The 14,301-nt window shown below is 44.9% G+C and overlaps 1 long non-coding RNA gene across 2 annotated transcripts in view; it reads right to left on the bottom strand.

The window, feature by feature from the left end:
- The window catches only part of LOC118546828 (uncharacterized), a 66,010-nt gene that overhangs the window by 21,416 nt on the left and 30,293 nt on the right, over positions 1 to 14,301 (bottom strand). The window contains exon 2 of one of the 2 annotated variants that reach the window (XR_004922792.2): positions 1,354 to 1,540. This is a non-coding gene — a long non-coding RNA (uncharacterized LOC118546828). The remainder of the gene's footprint in view (positions 1 to 1,353; positions 1,541 to 14,301) is intronic. The other variant, XR_004922793.2, reaches the window with a different exon arrangement.

Below are 14,301 nucleotides of genomic sequence, written 5' to 3'. Positions count from 1 at the left end.
CCTGATAGGGAGACGTGGGAGTCCTATTACCTATGGTCCTGGCTGTTCAATAATGAAAATGACTGAAACCAACAACAGCAAAGTAATTGTTCCTAGGATCTTTTGGTGACTGTGCATCGCCTAAGATCCAGGCTGATGTACCCCTTGTTTTCCCATGCTCTCCTAAGCAGGGTCATGCTCCTCCTTTCCTGTTTGGATAATCTCACCATAAGCTATCACATCTATCCTGTTATCTCAGCCCCTCAGAAAGCCTGTGAGATAGGCCCAGAAGGGAAGTTTATCCCAATTATCCCCACATGAGACAGGGAAGTGACTGCTCCAGATCCAAAAGTTCAAAAGTGGTCGAAAGCGTGGGCTCAAACTCTCCATTCTTGGTTTGGAGTTCTTGGCATTGATCATACCTACACACTGTTACAAATCATAATAATTATAGAAAGCCAAAAATCAACAGAGCTGCAAGTAAGAATAGGCTTGTTTTTGCCTTAAGATATTTTTTGGTAACTCCCCAATTGTAGTTGATTTGTATAAATCTAAACTGGGCTGTCTATTTGTTAATAGTCTGTAATGAACAGATGCAGTTGCACCATCATGCAAAGAACACAGGTGAGGAAGGGTTTACTGGGGCTTATTTGCACTCCGTTATCAAAATAAGATATGAAAAGTACCTCACGGGAGAAATCAGAACTTTTGAACACTGATATTTCACAGGTCAGCGAGTCTTAATAATTCTAGAGACATCGATGACTGTCTATATCTGCAACTGCTCTTCACACACACTTATATTTAGTTGGAGAGCATGCTGATGGATAAATAAAAACAAATTGAAACTGACACACAATATCGGTTCAGGTTTATGCTCCAACAGCTTGAGGACACTTTGTAGCCAAGTTTCATTTATTGATCATGTCAAGTCTCCAATCTATTTCAGTTTAGAGGAACTTTGTTGCTCAGTTCTATAGTATGCAAAAAAAAAAAAAAATAGAACTGGACATGCAAACAGGTAAGCTATTGCATTTCAAATGAAATTAGTGAGTATCATTTATATTTTTTTATAATAATCTGAGACCATGTAGATACTAGAGCAATCTTTTGATCAGCATTAAATTCTTTCTTTTCCACTAGAATGTGTTGAGATTGATAATGTGTTTTGGTCTCATTTCTCTCTCATGTCCTATCAAGTTTAGAGGACTGTTATCCCAGTGTGAACTGCTAAGACAGTTGTGGGCTAGAATAAATTTCCCTACCATATGTCTCTTGCTGGGGGGAGACTTTTACCCCACTCTCTATTCTAATGGTTCCTTCAGTGTAGGGAGCTGCAAAGGTGGGATACCCCCGGCCTCCTCACACCCTTACCTGGTAGAGAGAAACAGAGTATTCTGTGCTGGGCCATTTGGAAGTAGGGCCATGGCCTATGCACCTTCCCACGTTGCTCTCCTTTACCTGCCCTCAGAGAACACGTGTTCTTGATGGCTCTTGTCCTGATGTACGTGCAGCAATCAAGGCCTTGGACACCTGGGAGGTCTCTGCTGGTCCAGCACTGCTGGGGGGAGGACAGATAAGTCAATATAACCCTGGGTTCGGTATTAGAAAGTCCACTTGCCCATGGACATAAACCAGACTTTCCAAGGAGGGGAAATGACACAACCATGGAACCCAGCAGGCGGGAGCAGCAGTCTCATCAGACCCGAGCTCCCGCTACGTAAGGTGTGAACATCACTCCTGATCCTCCAGCACCTGCTGCCAGGCCTGGCATGCAGAGCGGGCTCTCATTATATAGTTAGTGACCGAAAGTACAAGTCAGGGCAAGAACTGAACTGTTTTGATTTTTGGCCTCTTACACCCCCCACTCGCTGCTGTGATCAGCAGGAAACACGCTCCAATCTGTCAAATACCACAAGCATGCCACCTGTGGCCCATTCCCACCCATGTGAGGCTCCTGGTTCATCCCACCCTCTTGTAGAAACCAATATGGCTGGACTGGCAGGGGCTGTCTTCCCCACAAGGTTTCTCCCCGCCTTAGGGGAATCTTATATTTACCATAACTTTCCCCTCTTCTCTTTCCCCACTTCCTACTGAGATGGTGCCCCTCATGCCAAGCTCTTCTGCATGTGCAAACACAGCCTACCTGACCATCTCCTGCCTCTTGTTCAGCTCCCTCCCATTTGCCACAGGAAAATCTCTTTTTCCTTCTTCCTTCTCCATCTACTCTGGCGTGAGTCCTAAACCACTCTCAGACTGACGGTCCTACCAGTAGGACTAATGATACCCCCAGTTAAAGGCAAAGGAAGACTTCCATTTCGTAGTGAAATTCGCATTACAAAGAACCTGTTTCATCAGCCCCTCAAAGTCCCTGAAAATGTCGAGAAGTTACTTTGAGAAATTCTGCCAAAATCTCTATCAATACCCTCTTCTTCTGTTTTCCTCAGGTACCAACGTGCCACCTAAAAAGTCAAACAAAACTCCCACCTTGTATTTTAAATTACTAAAATATGTTTTACTATTTTTACCATGAACGTACTATGCTTCAATTCTATTATGGGGCCCAGAGACTTTAGAGAGATGGGCTGGGGCTCTGTTTACCATTTAAAGCATTATCCAACAGGCATGCCCTGAGCCCCAAAGAACCATGTCACAGGTAAGTTGCTCATGCTTTGTGATCCTCAGAGAATTCCTCAAGGAGTTCCGTGATGGAGACACAAAATGAAAACGTGCAGACTAATCATCCCGAACAATTTTGACCCTTTTTCTAAAAACAGTGAATTGTTGAATTCAAACAATTTTTACCAGGGTAGAGTAGAGTATATGTCTTAGAGGACCATTATATTGTCATGCCAGCCACTGTCTTCCACTCTGATCTGGGATGTTCTCAGCCTTCCTTTTTGACTCAGGGGCCAAGGTACATCTGTCAGGCCCTCTGCATGCCTGTCTTCCCACCTCCCTAGTCTGAGTGGTGAACAGGAAATCCGTGTCTGTGCTGGTTGTGCACCAGGGGTCCCTTGGGTTTATGACATCTGTCATAAAACAGGGCTCAGGACATAGTATGGGTTACAGAACAGAGTTTACCTGGAAAACTTACAAAGTGAAGTTCAGCAGTGGGAAGCACGTGAACCAATCTCTTACTTTTCCGTGGAGAGGCATCCTGGGGCCAGGATACGCTGCTGGATCTGCCAATAGCTGCATGTTCCCTTTGAAAAGTCACACTTGAGAGCATACTTAAGCAGGTGGGGAACTGTGGATTGCATGGGTGCCAGGCTGTCTGGCTTTTATATTCCAGTGAGTTTCGATGTTTATAGGAATTACCTATGAAAGCTAACTATCTAGCACCTGCAAGCCCTGGGGATCATAGGAACTTGGGTTCAGAAACAGACCCTCCTACCCAGGAGAAGAAACCTCTTGCCAGGTCCCACTGGAAGGTGAATTTGGGTGCAGCTCCTCCTGCTGGGAGAAAGGGAAGCTTCTGGTCCCAAAGAATTAATTGTCCAGGTAATCCAGAATGTGTTCCCAGGGACACGTTTAGGGAATCCTGCTTGTTACACCAGGGTGGGACACAGAGTGGGATTAGTAGAAAATCTAATCATTTGCCAGGCCTATGACTCTTTCATTTTCAAAGTTGCCTTTGAAAGTCACGGCATCTGTATTATACTATACCACCCCGTCTTCCGGGCCACTCCCTTCCTCGTGTTTGTTCTCTCTTGTTTGGCCTATTGCACTCTCTTCCTGCCTCCAGTCTCTCCAAAAAAACATCTATCTTGCACATCACACCAAGCTGGATACTCCTGAAGTACAACCCCGACCTTGTTACTTGCATCAGTCAGGATAGGTTAAGCTGTGCCGCAGTAACACACAAACCCAGTGGTACAGTGGCTTCAAACAGTAAAGGCTTATTTCTCACTCTCTCTTCATGTCCATCACTTGGCAGCTGGGCATTCAGTTCCCTGTCATTATTGTCCATCTTCTGAGACCAAGGCTGGGGGACCAGCCACTCTCTGATGCATTACTGAGGCCATAGAAGAGAGAAGAGAGAGTTCTAGAGGGTCTCCCATCGATAGTTACACGTTTGCCTGGGGGTGACGAAAGTCACTTCTGCTCACAACTCATGAACAGAACTGGTCTCATGGCCCCATCCACAGGTGGCCAGGAAGTACAATCCTATCATGTGTTCAGAAGATGTGGATGCAGAACCATTTAATGAGCAGCACTAATGTGTTACTCTTTTGCTTCAAAAGCAAGCAAGCACGCTGATAACTTCCCATGTTTTTCAGGACAAAGTCAAAATGCCTTAGGCGTTAAGATCTTCCACCCTCTCATCTAACCTCAGGTTACTAAACCCGCAGCATCTCCCGCTTCCTACGCATTTCACACGGAAGCAACTGCTCACATTTCACTGCACAGATGGTCCTCGCACTGCGTGGCCCAGCACTCCACACCTTTGCTCCTGCTGTTCCTCCCATCAAGTTCTAGCCGTTTCTCCAGGCCAAAGTCAAAAGACATTCTTTCTAGGAAGCTTCCTACAATCCTCCCAACCAGAAGCAACCCCTTCTCTGTGCTATATCTTTAACAGGCAGGGCCCAATCTGTGCCTCTTTATGGTACTTAACACAATTTCTTTTCTTTTATAATGAAGAATATTTATAATTTAGTCATGAGGCTAAAAGGGACTTAAGAGACCGTCTAGTTCTTAAACCTTCCACATACCACAGCCAAGTCTTCCATCATCTGTTTAAAACTCCACAGTTTGGGAGAACCCACTGCCTCCCACGCAGCCCATTCTACATTTCTAAACTTGAACAGCTCGGATTATCTAAAAAGCAACAATAAGAGCATGCTTAAAAGCCCTTCGTCATGTGAAGCTAGTACCTACATGTCTCCTTTCCAAACAAGGAAACGAAGGCACCCTAAGAGAATAAAGAACGTTTCTCTTAAGTAGCAAAGGAAAGTTCTGGTTTAATTTATCTCACTGTGCTGCTCAGAGGCTTCTCAGCTTCTGGACTATGATGTGGATAATCTCCTAAGAGACTGAGAGGGATGGAAAGACACCAAGGCAACCACCCTGCCTTGTTTACCAGAGAACTCAAGGGTGCCTTTCGCACAGCTGTGCTGAGTGGAAGTGTTTAGATAGAAGACTGTGTGGTCCTGGACAGATGTGGCTGCACCACGGCTCACTGTCAGACTCTCAACCTGAACCGCTGGGAACACCATGCAACACGCACTGGGCAGCCCCGAGCAGAGCAGCGGAGGAAGCCTGCAAAAGACACTCCCTCCTTAGCAAGCAAACATGAAGACAAAAGCCAACCTAGCCTGCTGCGCAGGCTGACTGGCTTCTGGTGGCAAAAAAACTCCACCTGTCTTGAAAGCATCCTTAGAACATTCTGGTGCCTTCTCCAGTTGTCCCACAGCTCTTGAAAAGAACATAGACTTTAGAATCACTGTCACTCATTGTGTAGCCCTAGATAAGTCACTTCACCGTCATGAGTCTCTCCTGTAAAATGGGGCAAATAATACTTTCTCAGATTGTGATAAGGATCAAATGACCAGAAAAAAAAATGCCTTGCTATGGTTTGGCTCAATAAATCACAGTTCCTTCTAGACTTGCTTAGATGAGAACAAGCCCCTGACCTGGTTGGTATAGCAGGATTCTGCATTTTCAAAACCCTAGGCTGGTTTGTCTCCAGATCTTCTCTCCCCTGGGTGAGGAGTCCACAGGGCCTAGGGGACACACCCACCCAGAGTCATGTTCAGCTTCAAGGACTCCAGAATTCCTTGCCCATGTGGCTCTGACCCCACACCAAGGCTCTTGCTTCCGCAGGACTGAACTGTGGAGGACAAAACCCGAAGCTAGTATATGTATCTCTAGGCCAAGAGATAGCTGTGTGCAGCGTGTAGCGATGGGCTGGGGCGGGGATGGGGTTATGGATGGATCTTTGTCATGAGGCTGGAGCCCGTATGCATGAGTGTCAGACACTGAGAGTGCATTGGCAAATGGGGGTAGGGAAAGAAGGCAAGCTACGAGCCAGGGACCTCATTCTGTACACTTGCCTTGGACCTCACAAACATTAGGGACAGACCTTATTCCCTCTCTCTTCTGCATTTCTAGCGCCTATCCACTGTAATCCAAAGCACATTCTGAAGCCTCAGCACTTCTTTCCTTTTTATGGCTGCATAATATTCCATTGTAGGTATATACCACAGTTTGTTTATCCACTCATCCACTGATGGATATTTGGTTGTTTCCACCTTTTAAATATTGTGAATAATGTGTTTCCACCTTTTAACTATTGTGAATAATGTGGCTATGTTCATTGGTGTACAAGTATCTGCTTGAGTCCCTACTTTCAAATTTGGGGGTATTACCTAAGGGTGAAATTCCTGGATCATAAGGTACTTCTTTGTTTCACCTTTTGAGTGCTTGCCAAACTGTTTGGCAAACAAGTGGCTGCACCATATTACATTCCCACCAGCAATAGACAAGGGCTCCATTTCTCCACATCCTTGCCAACACTTGTTATTTTACTTTTATAAAAATATTAGCCATTCTAGTGGGTGGGAGGTGGTATTACATTGTGGTTTTGATTTGTATTTCCCTAGTGACTATGATTGAGCATCTTCTCAAGTGCTTATTGGCTATATCTTCTTTGGAGCAATATCAGGGATAACTTAATGAGGTAACTAACATTCTCAGGATAAGGAAAGTGAAGAAAGCTAGGACTAGGTTAAACTACTACTAATGCCCAGATTACTTCTGGAGTATCTACCAGAGCCAGCCCCCCATCTTGTTTCTAGTCTGCCCCCTGAAGGCCAGGGTGACAAACTTCACACCAACAGAAGCAATCAGCTACCCCCATGCCTTGGAGTTTGGGTCCACTATACACTACTCACCGTAACAACACACTGAACGCTCCCCCTACTCAACACACATAAAAACACCCCATTCTCGTGTTCAGCCCAAGGATTACATAACAGCATCTGGGAATTGGACTCCCTTTATAGGACAGCCTCAACCCTCGGTATGTGGTCTGTTCCAAGACCCCAGAAAACTATTCCACAGGATGCACACCACACACCCTGCAAAGGCTGGAATACCCAAGGTTAGGGAAGTGAGGGGCCGCCACCTCCCATCCAAATGGGCTGCCCAGGCTCAGCCCTGATCCTTTGAATCTCTCACCACAGAACTTCTGGTACAGAGAAACAAGCCACAGAAAAAAAATGGCCAACACCCCTCCCCTATCCATCACCATATGGGGACCCTGAAGCTCAGAGGGTGAAGCCCAGGGTTACAGTCCAACCCAAGTCTAGAGCTTGGGTCCCCAACTTCCCAGATTTTGCTCCTATTGCACACTATGATACAACAAATGTATAGGCCTTCTATGCCAACATCACCAATTCGGGTTATGATTTGAGTCAAGATCAGTTTCTTGTGTGTGTTGTTTTTCTCACTGCAAAAAGAGGCTGCCAATACTGCTCTAACTAACAAAGTGTGTAAAGTGTGTGTGCGTGCATTCAGTATGTGTGTGTGTGTGTGTGTGCTTTGAGCTCACTGGAAGGCAGTAACTACATATATATGTGTGTATGTTTGTACTTACACTTTTTTTCTTCATGACCTAGTTGAGGTGGAAAAACATTTTGGGACTAGGTGAAAATGGCACATACTAATTCTACCTGTTTCTTCCTGCATGATCTGCTCTGGTATTCCCAGGTAAAACGAGTCCCTTTACTCTAAAAAAGGAAGTTGATTTGTGCTATCAGGTACACTCAAACCACCCTAGGTGGAAGCCCGCAGCTGCAGTCTGCATTTGTTACTGGGGTTATGTCAGTGAAAGCGACAGCTGAAGGAAAATGACCTGGTGGCCTGCCAGGAGCCCCAGACTGGCGCCAGAAACCAAGGTTCAGGGATGAGTGGGCCACACAAGAGTTGGAGTGGAACCTTGAACAAGTTACTCCCCTGCTCAGGGCCTCAGTGTTTCCATCAGCAAAATGAAGGTGTTAGACTGGATTAGCAGATATCAAATTTTTAACAGCAAAATCCTTTTTAAAGATAAAATGTGGGGGCATCTGGGTGGCTCAGTTGGTTAAGCGTCTGCCTTCAGCTCAGGTCATGATCCCAGGGTCCTGGGATCGAGTCCCACATCGAGTCTCACGTTGGACTCCCTGCTCAGCGGGGAGCCTGCTTCTCCCTCTGCCCCCCTCTCTGCTCATGCGTGCTCTCTCCCTCTCTCTAATAAATAAATAAAATCTTTTAAAAAATAAAATTAAAAAAACAAAGATAAAATGTCATGCAGCTCTCTAATGTATAAAAGCAGATAAAAATGGAACCACTCTGACTGAAGGGACCCTTCCCCATCCCCATCCAGATCTATTTGCTGAGCCTCCAGCTCACTGGAATCAAACTCTTCTAACTAAAATACTGTATGGTTCTAGGTCATGAGAGGAACCAGTTAGATGCAGGAAAAAAAGAAGTAGTTGAAGTCGGGAAGTAGGATGATAAGGACAGGGGCCGGGGCAGCGGGAGGGGTAGGCAGAGAGAGAGAGTGGGACGTGTTTGGGCACGATGGGGTTCTTGGAGAGCAGCCTGTTTTTTCACCTCAGGTTTCCAGAGAGGAAACTGAGGCCAGACAGCTAAGATATAAACTTTGTAACTTTTTGACCCAGGAAGTGTTGAGAATCATAATAAGGAAATGATTACAGAGTGCTTTGAGCTCCTCAGAGACAAGCAGTATTTAAATACAAGGTATTATTACCTCCACAGAGCTCTCTTTTGATTACCACTGTGCTTGAAAATGTGGGCAGACCACTTTTATTTTTCAAAACTCAGGTGTTCAAAAAAATATTCACATGTACAATACCTACCCTCTCCCCCTTATAAGCTAATTCTCAGCTTCCTTGTCACTAGATAATTTAAATGTTCAAAGAGATATTATTCTAGCTTTATCAGCTAAATTGGCAGTCCCCTGTTAGAGATGTCTATCCCTTCCAGCTCACTCTCCTCCCATTATTCGAAGGACTGTTAAATTAACAGTGAAAATAATATTATATTTGGATATTTAAATGTCAGTGCCAAACATCATTTAACTGATGTACTAGGTAGGAATTTATCTACAAGAGAACGAATAAATCAGGTTAGCCCTGAGATATTTGGTTCCTTGATACGGGACCTGCTGTTGAAGCTCAGAACTCAACCCCCTGATATTCAGAATGTTCTTTCAGAACTGAAGGGCTTGAGCACTCAGCGAGTCCTGGAACAGCACAGGACTCCAAGTCAGAAGGTACGTATGGTTCAAGGCCTCGTTTTACTGTGCATGGGCTGGTTGACCTTGGCAAATCATGTCACTTCTCTGGTCCTCAGTTTTCTCCTCTGAGGATTGGAGTCCTCTCCCTGTCCTGCCTACTGCGTTCGCAAGGCTGCCCAGAGAATCAACACGAAGTGATGTGGAAAACCCCACGTAACCAGCGTGAGTAGAAGGTCAGGAGCACAGACTCTCAGTGGAATCAGAGAGACCTTGATTCAAATCCTAGTCCTGCTACTTACTAGCTATATGACCTTCAGTAAGTTGCTTATCTGCCCTGAACCCCAGGTTCCTCATCAGAGAAAGGAGACAATTTATAGTATTTTTAACATCGGGTTGTTTTGAGAATGTAAAGCCCAAAGCCTGGCCTACAGTCAAAGCTCAGTGTTGGACTTCTTACAAAGCTGCAGGCCTCCACGTGCCCAAGGGGTTACTGTTGTTTCTCTTTAGTTCCGCTTTCGGTGACAACAAACCTAGAGACAACCATGCATCTCTTGTCTCTGAACCGCCTGGGTGCTCCTACTCAAGCGAAAGAAAAAAGGAAATACACTGTGGCCCAGAACGGGGCTCCAGAGAAATCCAAAATGAGCTGTGGTCTAAAAGCGACTTCTCTCCAAGCCTATTTTTAACTGGCTGTGAACTTCTCTAATACGTAAAGGGTGATGCTGGGCTCCCTGAATAGCTAGCTGACGAGCTGCTGCCTGCTTCGGCTACTATGTGAATTTATGGAGTTCTGGTCTCACACTTCATTAAAGAAATATACGATGGTGCTGAGACAAGGGGCCAGACACCTATAACTCTTGTCCCACTCTCCCAGTTATAAATCTTAGTTCCTCACTCACCGAAGAGGAGCTACTGAAGAGATGTTATCACCTGCTCCTTGGTGGGGGGGGGCTCTCTTTTTTCAGCTGTTTGCAACGGACAGCATTATTAAGAGCTCACCAAACAAAAGGCCTGGTCCAAAGCACCCTCCCAGCTTTGTTAAGAATACCTCCAGTGGCAAGTAACAGAAAACACAACTACAATGACTCACACAAATGCAGGCTTCTTGTTCTCACGTAAGACTTAGACAGGAAGAGGATTTCCAATGCTAGTTTCAAGGCAATTCTATTAAGCTGACATTCTCTGGGCTTTTTCCTCATGGTTACATTCTGACCGCTGCAGCTACAACCATCACATATATAATCCAGTGAAAAGAAAGAAGAAAGGAAAATGGTGACATCTTTGTCAAGAAATCAAAAGATTTCTAGGACCCCTGCAGCAATTTTACACTTTTCCCTTATTGGCTACAAATGGGTCAAATAGCCACCCTGATGGGGAGGGCCATTAGGAAAAAAGGTTGGAAGTGAAACTTGTACCAACCAAGAATGTCCGCCACAGGGAGGAACACAAGCAAATGATTGGATAATCACTAGAGGAACAGATAAATGAATGTTTGACCCAGAGACCTTCTCTTAGACTGACTCAGCTTGCTAGTCATTTTTTTCTGGTCCCCTGTGCAGGTGCCACACATTTCCACCCCCTTGCTAACCCTCGAGCTTAGTCCCACAGTTTCATTTTTCCTCCTATATTCAACTTCCTACTCACATGTCTATTTTATTGATAGTGTTTAATCCCCTTAGTGGCAAAGGGTAAGTCCCACTCACCACTAGCACAGTGCCTGGAATATACTAGTTAATCAACAAATAATTGTTACTATATTTGTTGAATACATTCTCAAGAAAAATTCCAAAAAATATGAGTGACTTATTGCTCAGCACACACATATATGTAAAGCCCTTCAAATCCCTCTTTTGCATTGGTCTTTCTAAAAAAAAGGAAAATAGAACCAAAGTTGTTTAAGTACTATAATCAATGAAACGTTAGAGTGTATTAGGGTCATTTCCCTTGTTAATCAAAGAATTCACAGAAATTATTTTTATCCTGTGTAGGCTAAAATATTACATGTTGATTTTCATCATTAAATCTGTTTCAGGTTCTGAAGTCTTTGACCTAAACAAAGACTGATGTATCAAAACCAGAGAAGCAAGTTAAAAACAAAAATTCCTAAGAAGAATACTATAGGTAGTGTGTTAGAGAGAGGAAGGGGTCCCTAAACTGACTATTGACTGAGGTCCCTGTTTACCTTGTGATAGTGCCCAGCCCTTCTCTTCAATTTCCCACTGACTGTATCTCTCATCCCCCAGCTTAGTAGGTATCTTCATTACATTGGGCCTTGGAAGATACGTAGGGTTTGGATATGCACACATGTAATGGGAATAGCATAAGAAAAGGCATGACTAAAGGAAAGAACAGAATCAGAGAGGTTATCTGGGACTGGAGTACGTGAGATGTGGGGTGGGGGGAAGGCAGGGGAAGGAGGAAATAATGCTGGGGAACTGAGCAGGTGCCAGATCATAATTAACCAGGGCTTTACATTTGTAGCTAAAGAGTCCAGACATCATTGCATGAGCAATGGGAAGCTCCTTTTGTTGGTAGAAACATATAAACTAAGCTATAGTTTTATAAATGTTCATCTGGTAATAGCTGTGCGTATGGGATGGTGGGCCGAGGAGATCGGTGACAAGGTTTTTGTGATAAGCGGGGCAAGAGGTGAAGCAGGTCTGAACTAAGGCAGTGGTAGCATGAGTAAGGCTGGAGGTACAACTGGAGAATATATTTTGATGTTAAAGGAAGATGTGTAACCGGTCATTCCACCAGGCAGGCAAACCAGACCAGCCAAGTGCTGGCCAAGCAGAGGGAAATCTAGAACGAGTGGCTCAAGAGAGCTAGCTGTAAGGAAGTTCAATTATGGCTTCAAGCCCATCTTGAAGAAGACTGACTGAACTTTTATCTCCCCTCATAGAAAAAAGTGAGGGCATCTTGTTTTCAAACAGATTATTCCCTCTTGCTATATGAGAACCCAATATCCTGAGGCTAATGACCAGATCTGCTGGGGGTGCTTAGCAGATATCTAATACAGTGCACCCCTTGTACTAGGGCAGACCCCCTTGGCCCCACATGTTTCTTGATTCTGGTGAACTCTCTGGGTGCACACTGACAGTCTCCTGTCCAGTCACACCGCTCATCTCCTCCCCCGGGGGCTTTCTTATTCACACAGCTGCAGGGCCAGGTCCCTAACCCTGAATAGGCATGCATGACCTAGAAGTATGGGGGTAACACCCTGTGGTGTAAACCTTTGTCCAAAGGAAGACAGAAGCCAGGGGATAAACTCCTTCTCTTTTCTCCCCTGCCCCCCACCATTAATGAATAGTGTTCAGATGCAGTTTCTAAGGCTTCTTAGGGGCAGGGTCCCACTTATTGAGCAAGCAGTATCACTTAGTAATGACCAACTCAATAACCATTTTTTTTTAAAGATTATTTATTTATTTATTTAACACAGAGAGAGAGAGATAGTGAGAGAGAGAGCACAAGCAGGGGAAGCGGCGGGCAGAGGGAGAGGGAGAAGCAGGCTCTCCGCCGAGCAGGGAGCCCGGTGCGAGGCTCGATCCCAGGACCCTGGGATCATGACCTGAGCTGAAGGCAACCGCTTAACTGACTGAGCCACCCAGGCACCCCCCAGTAACCATTTTTGTAATGACTCTCCCTTCTTCTCTGCTTTGCTCCCTTTTTCACTCATGTTGGCCGAGATGGGATTCCTTAATAAAGTAAAATGACATAATTGCTCTAACTTTTGGGGAATGTGGGCTAAGACAAAGATTACAACAGGAAAAAGTACTGCTCACCATGTACACTAGAGGGATAGTCGAGGATATTTACTTCAGGATTGGTTGGAGTGGCAGGAAGAACAAGGAGGAGGAGGAGATCATTTAAATGTCAAATGATTAATTCAATAAATGTACATCCATTCAACTTTTAGAAACAACTAAGAATGTCTGCATGTGCAAGGCGGTTTGAGCAAGAATGTAAATTGCATAGCAGAGCAATCGATCCCCCTTGTTTAAATAAGATAAGGATATGTACTTTAAACGAATATAATACTAGTGTGTATCCTTTGCAATTAAGGGTGTCTATGTGATAAAATCTGACCAATAGAATAGAAGCAGGAGTATTGTATAGCAGTTCCTGGTAACCTGGCTTAAAAGATAGTGAGTGTGCTCTTTTATCTTTTCTGTTATCCTGATGCCTGGAACATTAATGTGATGGCTGGAACTTTAGCCACTATCTGAGACCATGAGTATAAGGTCCATGCTTCAGCGAAGGCAGAGAGGCAAGACTGAAGGTAAAGGGCACAAGAGCTCTGAGAGCAGGGCTCTAGTCCAGCAAAAGCAGCCTGCATTCCAACTTAAATGATTTCATTTGCCTCTCTGCAGGGGCTGGCTCCAGGTTTCACAGCTACGTGTAAGAAGGCTGCACAGCGGGAGTGACTGCAGACCGGGGCCCCACAGTAAGTCTTTCCAAATGTGTCTTCTCTCTGCCTCTGGACTGCAATGTACTCCTTCTTTTACAGGGTCGAATTTTTTAAAAGAGCACATGTTGTGCCTCTTTTTCTTTCCCCCATCTCCAAATGAGTAGTCATTTCAGGTTTGGTATGCATTCGTGGATGGGGTAGAGTGTTCCCTCAGGTTCTTCTGATCGTCTCGCCCTCGGTTAGAACTCTTCTCTCAGAAACTTCGCTGGAGGGCCGTGTGTCTGTGCAGTGTGTATACACCTCCTGGCCTTGCTTTTGAGTTCTTTCTCTAGGATGGGCACTGTGGTGTTCTGAGAAGGAAACTCCTGTTTCTGCCACCTAGTCAACTCCCCGTGAAAAGGAGCAGATAGTTGTTGTGAATCCGATATGGTCTACATGCCTTCACTGGCCAGAGTCTAAGCCAGAGTTGTTGCTTTTTTTTTTTTTTTAAGTGTCTATTTAAATTCCAGTTAGTTAACATACAGTGTAAGTTTCAGGTGTAGAATCTAGTGATTCATCACTTACATACAACACCCAGTGCTCATCACAAGTGCCCTCCTTAATCCCCATCACCCATTTAACCCATCCCCCCACCCACCTCCCCTCCAGTAACCATCAGTTTGTTCTCAGT

Source organism: Halichoerus grypus, chromosome 1, assembly GCF_964656455.1.
Source record: "Halichoerus grypus chromosome 1, mHalGry1.hap1.1, whole genome shotgun sequence".
In the NCBI taxonomy this organism is placed as follows: domain Eukaryota; kingdom Metazoa; phylum Chordata; class Mammalia; order Carnivora; family Phocidae; genus Halichoerus; species Halichoerus grypus.
Note: the sequence above shows the minus strand (reverse complement) of the source record. Positions and strands in the feature narration are given on the sequence as shown.